The sequence below is a fragment of the Hyperolius riggenbachi genome, chromosome 9, assembly GCF_040937935.1.
Source record: "Hyperolius riggenbachi isolate aHypRig1 chromosome 9, aHypRig1.pri, whole genome shotgun sequence".
In the NCBI taxonomy this organism is placed as follows: Eukaryota; Metazoa; Chordata; class Amphibia; order Anura; family Hyperoliidae; genus Hyperolius; species Hyperolius riggenbachi.
The window spans coordinates 286,563,866-286,577,242 of record NC_090654.1 but is presented as its reverse complement, the minus strand read 5'-3'; the positions used below and the strand labels follow the sequence as shown (position 1 = coordinate 286,577,242).

Here is a 13,377-nt window from a genome sequence, read left to right as displayed (position 1 = left end):
CAGAGCAGCCGCCTGGACATGATAATCGCATCCAAGCGGCTGAAATGGTTAATAAATAAAAAAATAAGAAACCATAAATAATAACCGTCAAAATTGTTTGTTCTTTTACGCTCCACATTGAGGCCATGTATGGGCAGGTTAACCAATAGACACAACCCTATTTGTCATTGAATGTGATCTTCTTTATTTCAGTTGATAAACAAAAAAAAAACAACTCTGGCCTATTACTAATCCGTTTATTTTGCAAGGACAGTGTACGCTGCCTTGTTGTACAATAGGTATTATTATTATTTATAAAGCGCCAACATATTCCGTGGCGCTGTACAATGTAAGAAAACAAACAAGAGATACATGATGACACAGACAATGATATACATCAAATATGGACACTGGTACAAAATACAGAACAGGTGATTATAATAGCAAATTTAACATGATGACTAAAATGTATAACAGAGTGCAAGCAATTAAATTAATAACATTCCATGACACGAAAAGGTGAGAGCCCTGCCCTTGCGAGCTTACAATCTAAATAGTTAAGTCGGTGCACGGTTCAACTCATAGGATCTATTATGTAGTCCATACATCATGTTTTTTTTTTTTTATGTAATAAACAGAAAAAAAGTATATGCTTTCTACATTCTATCAACAATTTTAAAGAGAATCTGGAACATCAAAATGTCCCCTGGGGGGTACTCACCTCGGGTGGGGGAAGCCTCGGGATCTTAATGAGGCTTCCCACGCCGTCCTCCGTCCCTCGGGGGTCTCGCTGCAGCCCTCCGTACAGCGGCGACGTAAATATTTACCTTCCCGCCTCCTGCGCAGGCGCTCTGGTGGCTGTCGGCTCCAAAGTAGGCGGAAATACCCGATCGCCGTCGGGTCTGCTCTACTGCGCAGGTGCAAGTCTCTGGCGCCTGCGCAGTAGAGCGGACCCGACGTAGATCGGGTATTTCCGTCTAGTTCGGAGCCGAAAGCAGCCACAGCGCCCCCGCTGGAGCCTGCAAAGGTAAATATTGAATTGACAGTCGGGTCTGTCGCCGGCTGTTCGGAGGGCTGCAGGGAGACCCCCGTGGGACAGAGGACGGCGTGGGAAGCCTCATTAGGATCCCGAGGCTTCCCCCACCCGAGGTGAGTACCCTCCAGGGGATCTTTTTGATGTTACAGTGTCTCTTTAAAGGTAATATCACATTTTGTAAAATGTCTACTGTTAAATTTTGTCTTAAAGCGCTATAAAACTCCGACATAATATTCAATAAAAACATGTTTTCTTACTTTGTATATGCCATACAGTTATCATGTTTGCTTTTGTGCATAAGTATTATTATTCATTTAGAAATGATATGTTCCTCTGAGAGCTGACTTTGCATTTTATTAATAACTGCTTTATTCATCTTCTAACGTAAGCAGAAATGCTTTCTGATTGTCTGACTGTTTTCAGGAGAGTCTGCAGTGTCAGAGAAGTGTTTGTTTACATTCCTCACTTGATACAATTAACCACTTCAGGATTCTGCGTACGCTTAACTACGCCCCTGAATCCTGAAGTGGTTTCCATGGAAACGGCCGCTCGTATGAGCAGCCGTTCCATGTCAGTTCACGGAGGGTGTCTCCGTGAACACCCTGCGAGCCGCCGATCGCGGCTCGCAGGGTAAATGTAAACACGCGGGGAAGATCTTCCCCGGTGTTTACATATATACGGCGCTGCTGCGCAGCAGCGCCGTAGAGGAGATCGGCGATCCCCGGCCTCTGATTGGCCGGGGATCGCCGGCATCTGATAGGCTAAAGCCTATCCTATCCGGCGCAGGACGGCTTTCCGTCCTGCGCCGCACACAGGGGACGGGAGAGGGAGGGAAGGAGGCAGAGGGGGGACTAGCGCTGCGGAGGGGGGCTTTGAGGAGCCCCCCCCTCTGGGCACAGCAGCGTGGCGGCGAGCAGACCCCCCCAGCAGGACATCCCCCTAGTGGGGAGAAAAGGGGGGAAGTCTGATCGCCCTGCCTGATTTCTGATCTGTGCTGCGGGCTGAAGAACCCCCGCAGCACAGATCAGTCAAACCACCCGGAATCCGGAAGTGGTTAAATACAAGATAACATTATCTCCAGTTCGGATGCGTCCAGCTTTGCTGGTAGGGAACTTCTAATTCTTGTGTGTAACCCTTTGACTGCTGTTCTAGTAAAAAAAAAATGCTGGTTGTATATAATATGCTGTAAATAATCTATTAGAGCAAAGAAGAAATGCTGGAATTCATTCCGCTTTAATTGAATGCTGTTTCTTTAACTCTATAAAAAATCATGACATAATAAGATCATGGTAATAATAATAATAAAAAACAAAAAACAAACTTACTGTCTACAACTTTTTCACAACTTTATAATTTTGCTGTAACAAAGGATGTAATAAACCATAGTAATAAAGCATAATACAAATGTGAAGCTACCTTTCAAGCATCCAAATTTGTGTATGTGACTGTTTTTAAATTGTTGTCCTATTTTATAGACCAGCATTTACAGTTAAAATGTTTTTGTTTTTTTTAATGCTGCTTGTTTGACTTTTTTCAGTTCCTACGCAGAAACGTGTCCATTCGGGAGGACATTCCTAATGCTGGAGTTGAAGGTTTTGTCTGGCTCTGCGCCACATGATTGATGTTCTGCGCCGTGTAGTGCATCTTCTTTTCACACTGGCTCTGTGCCGCATAGTTGATGTTCTGCGCCGTGTGTTTGGTGTTCTATGCCGCCTAGTGCGTCTTCTTCCTACCACACTTGGTTGGTGTTCTTACCACACTGACACTGCGTCGCCTGGTTGATGTTCTGCGCCGTGTGCTTGATCGTCTTACCACATGCCTCCTTCTACTCCCCTTTCTTCTGCCCTGCCGGGTGGTTCTTTTTGCCATCCCTACATTGGCTCTCGTATGCAATAGATCTCTAGCACTAGGCCTCGCCATCTTAAGCAGCACTTTTGATGATTTAGTAAGGATTTATCTCAGGAGGCTAGATCCATAATTTTCCCCCAAATTTTGCAGACAGGAGTGAAAATAGCCTCAAAAATAAAATATTTAAGCATTGATATATCCAGAGACTCTTCAGCTATATACACATTGAATTATCCTCCGCTTTTACAAAATTTGAAACAGTAATTGCTAAATTGGAAACACTTACCCATCAATCTTATGGTGAAAACAGATCTGAATCGCTCAGTAACATTTGGAAAGCTGCTGTATAGTGTTGGGCGAACACCTAGATGTTCGGGTTCGCGAACGTTCACCGAATATCGCCGCGATGTTCGGGTGTTCGCGCCGCCGAACTCCGAACATAATGGAAGTCAATGGGGACCCGAACTTTCGTGCTTTGTAAAGCTTCCTTACATGCTACATACCCCAAATTTGCAGGGTATGTGCACCTTGGGAGTGGGTACAAGAGGAAAAAAATATATTTGAAAAAGAGCTTATAGTTTTTGAGAAAATTGATTGTAAAGTTTCAAAGGAAAAACTGTCTTTTAAATGTGGAAAATGTCATGTTTCTTTGCACAGGTAACATGCTTTTTGTCGCCATGCAGTCATAAATGTAATACAGAGAAGAGGTTCCAGGAAAAGGGACCGGTAACGCTAACCCAGCACCAGCAGCAGCACACGTGATGGAACAGGAGGAGGAGGCGCAGGAGGAGAAGGCCACGCTTTTTGAGACACAACAACCCAGGCCTTGCATGAGGACAAGAAGCGTGCGGATAGCATGCTTTTTACCGCCATGCAGTCATAAATGTAATAAAGATAAGAGGTTCCACAAACAGGGACCGGCAACGCTAACCCAGCAGCAGGAGACGTGATGGAACATGAGGAGGCGCAGGAGGAGAAGGCCACGCTTTCAGGCGCAACTCAGGCCTTGCATGAGGACAAAAAAAAGCAATGCAATGAGTAGTTTTCAGGACACAATGGGCTATTCGGAGGAGCTATTCCCACCCCCACAATCTTCTACCTGTGAAAGGTCAATGGAACAGCCACAAATGTTGTGCCCGGATTCACAACCTTTTTTTGTGGAAAATGCACCTCGCACTGAAATGCAAGGCGAGGCCGAGGATGAACATGACGTCAACAACTCAACATGACGCAAAATGGGGGCGGAACAGAAAGCTGCTTTCAATGTTTTGAAGGCCTTAATTGCCTCCGGTGGCCAGTTAGATGCATCATTCATCACACCCAAATCCCAGAGCAATGTGTGCAGGAATTTGAATCGCAGGAGGTGTACCGAGATCATCTGGACAAGTGACCAAGTGACAAGTGACAAAGTGACCAGTGACAAAGTGACTGACAAAATGACAAAGTGACAAGTGACAAAGTGACAAAGTGGCAAGTGACAAAGTGACCAGTGACAAAGTGACAAGTGAGAGGTTGTTCTGGGGAGCTCTACTCCACTGCACACAGTCACATATGAGGAGAGGTCTCGTCGGGACTGCTGATCCTCCTCAGCTTGCTCAAAGCCTTGAGGGTTCCTGAAGATCCTCTGCTTGGAGTTCGCCGGGGTTCAGCTTGGTGTCGGGGTCGGCGGCGTCCTCCTCACTCCAACGTGGCAGATCTTCTGTTGAAGGAAAAAAAAAAACATTTTTAAAAGTCCAGTACCGCTTCTGAAGGACTCACCAAGAGATGCAGGAGCGCTTCAATCTAGCGCACCATCGCTCGCTGGGTGATGTCCCTCCCTACGCGCTGGAATTCTACGCTGCACATGCTAGCACGCTTTTGCGCAGTGCCGAGGCGCATTCCAGCAGCTAGCTACCAAGCTTCTGTGGATCTGATTGGGCCACCATGTTGGATCTCTGCCAAGTCCTCCAAAATTTTGAGCAATCCACGTTGCTTATGACTGAGCAGTGACAACTCTACAGTCAGCATTACAATACCACTGCTGTGTTTACTGAAGAAATCATTGTTGAAGATGGAAACTGCTGGCATGATGCAAGTGGGAGAATCTGAAGATGAAAACTATCAGCGTGATGATACCAACATCAGGCAACCTGCCTCAGGAAACGCTGGTCCCAGCTATGACAAAGAACAGGACGAGGAACAGCTGGAGTTGGAGCAGGAATTGGATGCCCCCACTGCCGAGGGACAGAGCGGTGCACGTTGGACTTCCACAATTTAGCGGGAATGGACAGCAGAAGAGGAAGAAAGTGATGCTGGTGACGAATATGGTGCATCACAACAATCACAACGCTCACAAGAACATGAAGACAGAGGAGTCTGGCAGGATTCTCTGGCACACATGGCTCAATTCATGCTAGACTGCATTGAACGCGGCCCGCGCATTATTCATTATTCATTATTATTCATTATTCTGGACAACACCAATTACTGGGTTTATACCCAGTTTATACAAACACAATGTTAAAAAACTGATTGAAGAAAGTGTCAGACAGGTCAAAAATGGAACAATTCCAGCAGGCCCTTGAGGATGGAGACTTTAGAGAGGAGATTGACATCCTCCTCCTTCTCTAGCCAGTTGTACGCCGACAGACTGACTTCAGCAAACCCAGGAGGGCAGCAAAGAACACAAGCTGCTGCTAGTGCCCAAAAGGGAATGGTATTGGCAGTGTCCTTGGAGTGGGAACATTTTCTGACACCCATGCAGCAGCCCACAGAACAGCAATCGGGCAGTTCCACGTCCTCCAACACCAATCGCCTCGAGAAGATGGTCAAGGACTACATGTCAAATGGCGTAGCTGTGTTGAACAATCCATCTGCAGACAGACGGTGAGTGTGACAGCACAGAAGGACCATGGCAACTCACTCATAGTACCACAGTTTGATAGTGCTGCCCAAAAAATTATATGCATCCGTGGACCCGGGCAGTACTGGGAACTAGTGGGAACGCAGATTTTAGTACCTAAACACACGATACAACATGTTTTCCGGGGTCGGACTCTGAGGGACATACAGATGGTCCCGATCATCATCCTCATCATACAACTCTTCTCCTGAGTCTGACCCACCCACCACCTCTGCCACCCCAACATCCCCAGACACAGACCCCTCATCGTCCTCAACATTAACTTGGGATGCTGGCCTGAGCCCGACCTCCTCCTCCACATCAGGCCCCATCATCTCCTCAATGGCAGCCCTCAATAATCGCTCTGGCGCCGGACCGATGGACACAACGTTCTCCTCCGGGGAGGGCTGCTGCTGACCACTGGCTGCTGGGGTGGATGTTATAGCTTGCGTGGGGCGTTGGCTGTTGCTGTTGTTGGGAGTGCTGCTCACAGCGGAGGTCTCTGAGGAACTCATGGTGAGCTCATATAGTGGTTGACGTTGAGTGAAGTATTACTGATCCCAGCAATATACACACTGACTGGCAGAGTACGCAATGCTATATAGTGGTTGACGGTGAGTGAAGTACTACAGATCCCAGCAATATACACAGTGACTGGCAGTACAATGGTATGGGTGGGTGAGCAGAGTACTACAGATCCCAGCAATGCTATATAGTAATGGGGTGACTGAGTGAGCGGCAGTGTACTACTGTTCCCAGCAGACACAGAGTGGCAGTAAACACAATGCTATATAGTGTGGCTGAGCGAGCGGTGTACTACTGTTCCCAGCAGACACAGAGTGGCAGTAAACACAATGCTATATAGTGTGGCTGAGCGAGGTACACAGAGTGGCAGTAAACACAATGCTATATAGTGTGGCTGAGCGAGCGGTGTACTACTATTCCCAGCAGACACAGAGTGGCAGTAAACAGAATGCTATATAGTGTGGCTGAGCGAGGTACACAGAGTGGCAGTAAACAGAATGCTATATAGTGTGGCTGAGCGAGCGGTGTGCTACTATTCCCAGCAGACAAAGAACAGTAAACAGAATGCTATATAGTGTGGCTGAGCGGTGTACCACTATTCCCAGCAGCGACACAGAGCACAATGCTATACAGTGGCGGGTGAGCGGTGTACTACTATTCCCAGCAGACATAGAGTGGCAGTAAACAGAATGCTATATAGTGTGGCTGAGCGAGGTACACAGAGTGGCAGTCAACAGAATGCTATATAGTGTGGCTGAGCGAGCGGTGTACTACTATTCCCAGCAGACACAGAGTGGCAGTAAACAGAATGCTATATAGTGTGGCTGAGCGAGGTACACAGAGTGGCAGTAAACAGAATGCTATATAGTGTGGCTGAGCGAGCGGTGTACTACTATTCCCAGCAGACACAGAACAGTAAACAGAATGCTATATAGTGTGGCTGAGCGAGGTACACAGAGTGGCAGTAAACCGAATGCTATATAGTGTGACTGAGCGAGCGGTGTACTACTATTCCCAGCAGCGACACAATGACTGGGGGGACCCTGGCTAGCGTGGCTGGAGCGCAAACTACCCTGCCTGCCTACCCAAAGCTAAACCCACAGACAAATGGCGGAGATATGACGTGGTTCGGGTATTTATTTACCCGAACCACGTGACAGTTCGGCCAATCAGAGCGCGTTCGGGTCCGAACCACGTGACCCGTTCGGCCAATCACAGCGCTAGCCGAACGTTCGGGGAACGTTCGGCCATGCGCTCTTAGTTCGGCCATGTGGCCGAACTCGAACATCACCTGAACAGGGTGATGTTCTGCAGAACCCGAACAGTGGCGAACACTGTTTGCCCAACACTACTGCTGTATCCTCTCCAGACAATCCCTTTACCCTTAAAGCACTCTGACGTTAAAGACTTGGAACAAGCTATAACACGATTCTTATGGTCTGGGAAAAAAACCATGGATCGCACTGCACCCCTTGAGATTTTTTATACAGGGGTCCCTCAACAGGCTGGACAGCATGAAAGACGTAATCTGCACAAAGTTGGATGCAGACATACTATCCATCTCCTCTTGCTGTCAGTAATATCAGCTAAGTTCTCCTCCTCCCCCCAGCCACGAACAATGCCACGGGAAAGTTGAGCAGCACAAGCCCGCTGCGACACCTGCTGCGGTTGTTCGTCCGCCTCCTCCTCAAAAACAACACCTTCTTCATCATATGACTTCTCTTCCCCACACGACTCTTCCTCCTCTTCCCCACATGACTCTTCCTCCTCCTCCCCCCTCTGTGCTGCCGCAGATGTTGAGAAAACATCTTCTTCTTATGAGAATTGATCCCACAACTCTTCCTTCTGTTCCTGTTCACGCTCCTCCACAGCTTGATCCACCACTCTACGCACGGCACGCTCCAGGAAGAAAGCATATGGGATCAAGTCGCTGATGGCGCCTTCACTGCGACTCACCAGGTTTGTCACCTCCTCAAACGGCCGCATGAGTCTACAGGCATTTCGCATGAGTGTCCAGTACTTCGGCCAGAACATCCCCAGACTGTGTCCTTTGACAGTAGTTGTAGAGATACTGTTCGACGGCTTTCTCCTGTTGTAGCAGGCGGTTGAACATCAGGAGGGTTGAATTCCAGTGAGTCGGGCTATCGCAAATCAAGCATCTCACCGGCAAGTTCTTTCACCGCTGAATATCGGCCAAGCGTGCCATGGCCGTGTAAGACCGCCTGAAATGCCCACACACCTTCCTGGACTGCTTTAGGACATCCTGTAAGCCTGGGTACTTAGACACAAATCTCTGAATTATGAGATTCAGCACATGTGCTATGCAGTGTACATGTGTCAACTTTCCCAAATTCAAAGCCGAAATGAGATTGCTGCCGTTGTCACACACCACGTTGCCGATCTCCAGTTGGTGCGGGGTCAGCCACTGATCCACCTGTTTGTTAAGTGCAGCCAGGAGAGCTGCTCCAATGTGACTCTCCGCTTTGAGGCAAAACATGTCCAGGATGGCGTGACACCATCGTACCTGGCATGCAGCATAGTCCCTGGGGAGCTGGAGAGGAGATCGCAGCACCAGTAAAGTTGAACTGCCACTCAGCCGAGGAGGAGGAGGACAGCAAAAAGGGTGTAGCAGGAGGAGAGGAGGTGACAGTAGGCCTGTCTGCAGTCCGTGGAGGTGTCACTAGGTCTGCTGCACAGCCACGTACTCCCTGCTTGCCAGTGGTCACCAAGTTGACCCAATGGGCTGTGTAAGTAATGTACCTGCCCTGACCGTGCTTGGCTGACCAGGCATCCATGGTCAGATGGACCCTTGACCCAACGCTGTGTGCCAGAGATGACACCACTTGCCTCTCAACTTCACGGTACAGTTTGGGTATCGCCTTTTTGGAATAATAATTGCGGCCTGGTATCTTCCACTGCGGTGTCCTAATGGCCACAAATTTTCGGAAGGTAACAGCTGGCGGAATATCAGTTCCGCCAAGTCAGCTGTCAGACGCCGGGCAAGGGGGTGACTGGCAGACATTGGCTTCTTCCGCTCAAAGTTTTCCCTCACGGACACCTGGCTGCTGCTGTGGGCAGAGGAGCAGGAACCGCTCAAGGTTAGAGGCGGAGTGGAGGAGGGAGGCTGTGATTGTGAAGGTGCAAGGGAGAACAGCAACTCGTCTCCTCCTACTCCTCTCTGACTCCCCCTCTGAACTGTCCCCTTGGTCATTGTGTCTCTTTGGAACCCACGTGGCATCCGTATCCTTGTCATCATCATCCTCCCCAGCTTCGCTTGCCTCAGACACCTCAAACTGCACCAACAGCAGGTGCTTGATCATCCTCCTCCTCACACGATACGTCCATAGTGTCGCCTAACTCAGACATATGAGGTGGTGTAACTTGCTTAGCGCCTTCATCTTGTTGTAGCAATAATGGCTGTGAATCAGTTAATTCCCCACCAAATAATTCATGCAAAGTGTCAAATGCAGCGGATGTGGTGCCTGTAGTAGCGCTGGTGGCTGCAGAAAATGAGGTGTTCTGTGTTAAATAGTCAACCACGTCCTGACAACCTTGAGAGTTGATGGGAGGTGCCTTCTTCTGAGCACTATACTTTAGTCCAGGGCCGCACGAAATCACGTGAGCACGACCTCGAACAGACCTGCTGAGTGGCCTGCCTCTGGGTCTGCCCCTGCCTCTGCCTTTACCTGTTTTGTCCATATCGGGGGAGATGAAGTGAAAGGTATGCACTGACTTGACTAATACAATGTGCAGTCACACAGGTGCAGTGAAAGGTATGCAGTGGCTGGTATTGCAATACAATATGCAGTGGTATATTACACAGCGTGCGGTCACACAGGTACTGTGAAAAATTATGCAATAACTGGTATTATAAATTTGCACCTGTCAAACCCAAAGGTACCGTGACACTGCGTGCGCTCACGTAGGTAGGTGGGTGCACTGCACTGAACAACATTTAGGTATATGCAGTGATGGGTATTACAAATGTGCACCTGCCACACACACAGGTACCGAACAGGTACAGTGACACTGCGTACGCTCACATAGGAAGGTGGGTGCACTGAACAACAGGTAGGTATATGCAGTGATGGGTATTACAAATGTGCACCTGTCACACACACAGGTACCGTGAACAGGTGCAGTTACACTGCATGCGCTCACATAGGTAGGTAGGTGCACTGAAGGGGTGGGTATGCAGTGATTGGTATTACAAATGTGCATCTGTCACACACACAGGTACTGTCAACAGGTGCATTGACACTGTGTGCGCTCATGTGGGTAGGTAGGTGCACTGAGCAGGTGGGTATGCAGTGATTGGCATTACAAATGTGCAGCTGTCACACACAGGTAGTCACTGAATGTGCTGGGCCTGGCAGTGGCATAGTAGGAATTACCAAGGGGCCAAGGTCCAGCAGCTGCGACTGACAGACAGGGCTGTATATGCAACACAAGTGTCTGTGGGACACACACACAAAAAAATAGATCACAAGAACAACATTACCTCTTAGAAGAGCTGTTGAGGATGAGGAGTGCTTTTTTTTAGCAATAAGATCAGCAAGAAGGAGCAACGTAACAAGCCTAACACAAGAGCCTAACTAAGCTTTCCCTATGTCAGCAGCCAGGTTCTCTCCTTTCTCAAATTACTGCAGCCACACGAGTGAGTGAAAAGGCTGATGCTGCCTGCCTTTTATAAGGGGGGGGGGGGGGAGGCTCCAGGAGGGAGTGTAGCCTGATTGGCTACCCTGTGCCTGCTGACTGTGATGTAAAGGGCCAAAGTTGACCCTAATGATGTAGTATAGGGGGCGGGTCAAACTCGCACATAGTTCGCGGTTCACCGCAAACGCAAACCACCGAAAATCGCATGAGTAAGTTCGCATGCGAACCGTTCTGGCCATCTCTACTTGGGTATCCTTTAACCAATACACTATCCCACCACTGTGCGGCAACAGGGTCATATGCTCAGTGACATACTGGTCAGGGCAGGGTCATATGCATAGCTCCGCCCCCCCCTCACTGACATATTCCCTGCTGACTGCTGAGCAGGAACTACGTCACTGGGATTCTGGGCTGGTACACAATTTCGAGAACGGTCAAATTCAGCGTTAAGCACGAAATTCAGATTCGTTTCCATTACGAAAAACTATCAGAATTACAAACTCCGGTGTAAATGTGAGTTTTGGAGCTATCTGGAAGAGTTCGGTTTTTTATAAGCCCCGATGATGATGATGCATTCAAAACCAAAACATTTGTAAAACCAAAAAGTAGTATAATTTAATATCCAAAATCAAAAGCAGCACTAGGAAGCCAAATAAATGCACTTCCAACAATATTTACTCTTCTGCAAATGAGCTATTGGCCCTAAGGTCATATGGTTAATGTTTACAAGGCTTGTTGCTTTCACAATAGCCTACAGACCAGTTCTATAAAAGTGACCAGGGTGGACTTAGCTCATGATGCTTTGGGATCTCTGGACTCTTGGCAGTGAGTAACGCTTTGGGATCTCTGAACTCTTGGCAGTAACGCTTTGGGATCCCTGGACTCTTGGCAAGTAAGTAACAGTTTCTAATTTTTCCTTGGAGCAAACCTTACCATCATATCTCTGTATTAGTTACCAGGAGTGTTTGTGGGACATCCTTAGGGGAAGAGGTCCTTCTCAGATGTAATATCAATCAAATGAAGCCAGACCTTGCATCATGTAGTAGTAAACCTGGTGGGCTATGAGCCAGGAGCAATGCTCTCTTTTGGTTCGGACCCAGTAGTTTTTTTGTGAGTGTTTTTGCATCGCTGACAATGAAAGTGGATAGTGGTGAACCCACTAGATCAGGGGTCAGGAACCTTTTTGGCTAAAAGAGAGCCATAAACGCCACATATTTTAACATGTATTTCCGTGAGAGCCATACAATATGTTTCAAACTGGCACAGTGAGTGCGCATGCGCAGCAGAGGGCTCATGTCCCTGTTGCCATGGTGATGTGTAGACGGTTGATCCTCCTGGCAGCGGAAGTGTCAGACACGTCTTCAGCTTCTCTTGGGTTTCACCAACATCAGCACTTCCTCAGAGAGCCAGGCAGGAGAAATACAGACTAACAACTTGTACAATTAGCTAGGTGACTTGGGGGTCGATTCACTTTGTAGGACGAGATCCCCGCACTGTGGCCCAATAGGCTGCCTGTTAGGTGACAGACAGCCTATTAGGCCAAGGAAAGTGCGGGGATCTCATCCTATAAAGTCGCTGGACCTGACAGGATCCAGGGTGGAACAATTGGAGCAGCTGTTTGTTTTGAGGGGGAGCGTGAGTAAAATTTTTTTACTTGTGCCGCCACACTAAGCAGGGCTGCCTGATCACTGTATCTTAGGCCACATACACACATCAGACCATAGTCTTTTGAAAATGAAAGATCACAGACCAATCTTACCACCCTTCATGTAGTATGAGAGCCATACTCTACACAGTCTATTCTATGGAGCTGCACTCCTCATCAGACAGAAATCTTACCCCCTTCCATGTAGTATGAGAGCCACACCTACACAGTCTATTCTATGGAGCTGCACTCCCCATCAGACAGAAATCTTACCCCCTTCCATGTAGTATGAGAGACACACCTACACAGTCTATTCTATGGAGCTGCACTCCCCATCAGACAGAAATCTTACCCCCTTCCATGTAGTATGAGAGCCACACCTACACAGTCTATTCTATGGAGCTGCACTCCCCATCAGACAGAAATCTTACCCCCTTCCATGTAGTATGAGAGCCATACTCTACACAGTCTATTCTATGGAGCTGATCTCCCCATCAGACAGAAATCTTACCCCCTTCCATGTAGTATGAGAGCCACACCTACACAGTCTATTCTATGGAGCTGAACTCCCCATCAGAAAAAAAATCTTTGCAAGATGCTGCATACACAGATGCTGTACAGACACAAAAGATCTGTATCTGCAAAAGATCTGTTCCTGCCAAAAATCCATTCCTGCAAATTGCAATGATAGTCTATGAGATCTGCAGATCATCATACACACATGATTTAACTGACATTCATCTGCAGATCAGATCCACCAGGATGGATTTTCAGATCTGCAGATGATTGCTTGATCTGCAGATGAAT

The 13,377-nt window shown here is 48.0% G+C and overlaps 1 protein-coding gene across 3 annotated transcripts in view; it reads left to right on the top strand.

Moving 5' to 3' along the window:
- LOC137532175 (alpha-1-antiproteinase-like) overlaps nt 1-13,377 on the top strand; it is a 42,986-nt gene that overhangs the window by 12,662 nt on the left and 16,947 nt on the right. Inside the window, exon 1 of one of the 3 annotated variants that reach the window (XM_068252398.1) lies at nt 11,712-11,817. The exons of the other annotated variants lie outside the window; for them this stretch is intronic. The gene's annotated coding sequence lies outside the window, so the exon portion shown is untranslated. Of the gene's footprint in view, nt 1-11,711; nt 11,818-13,377 lie in introns of those variants that run through there. 3 annotated transcript variants of the gene reach the window in all.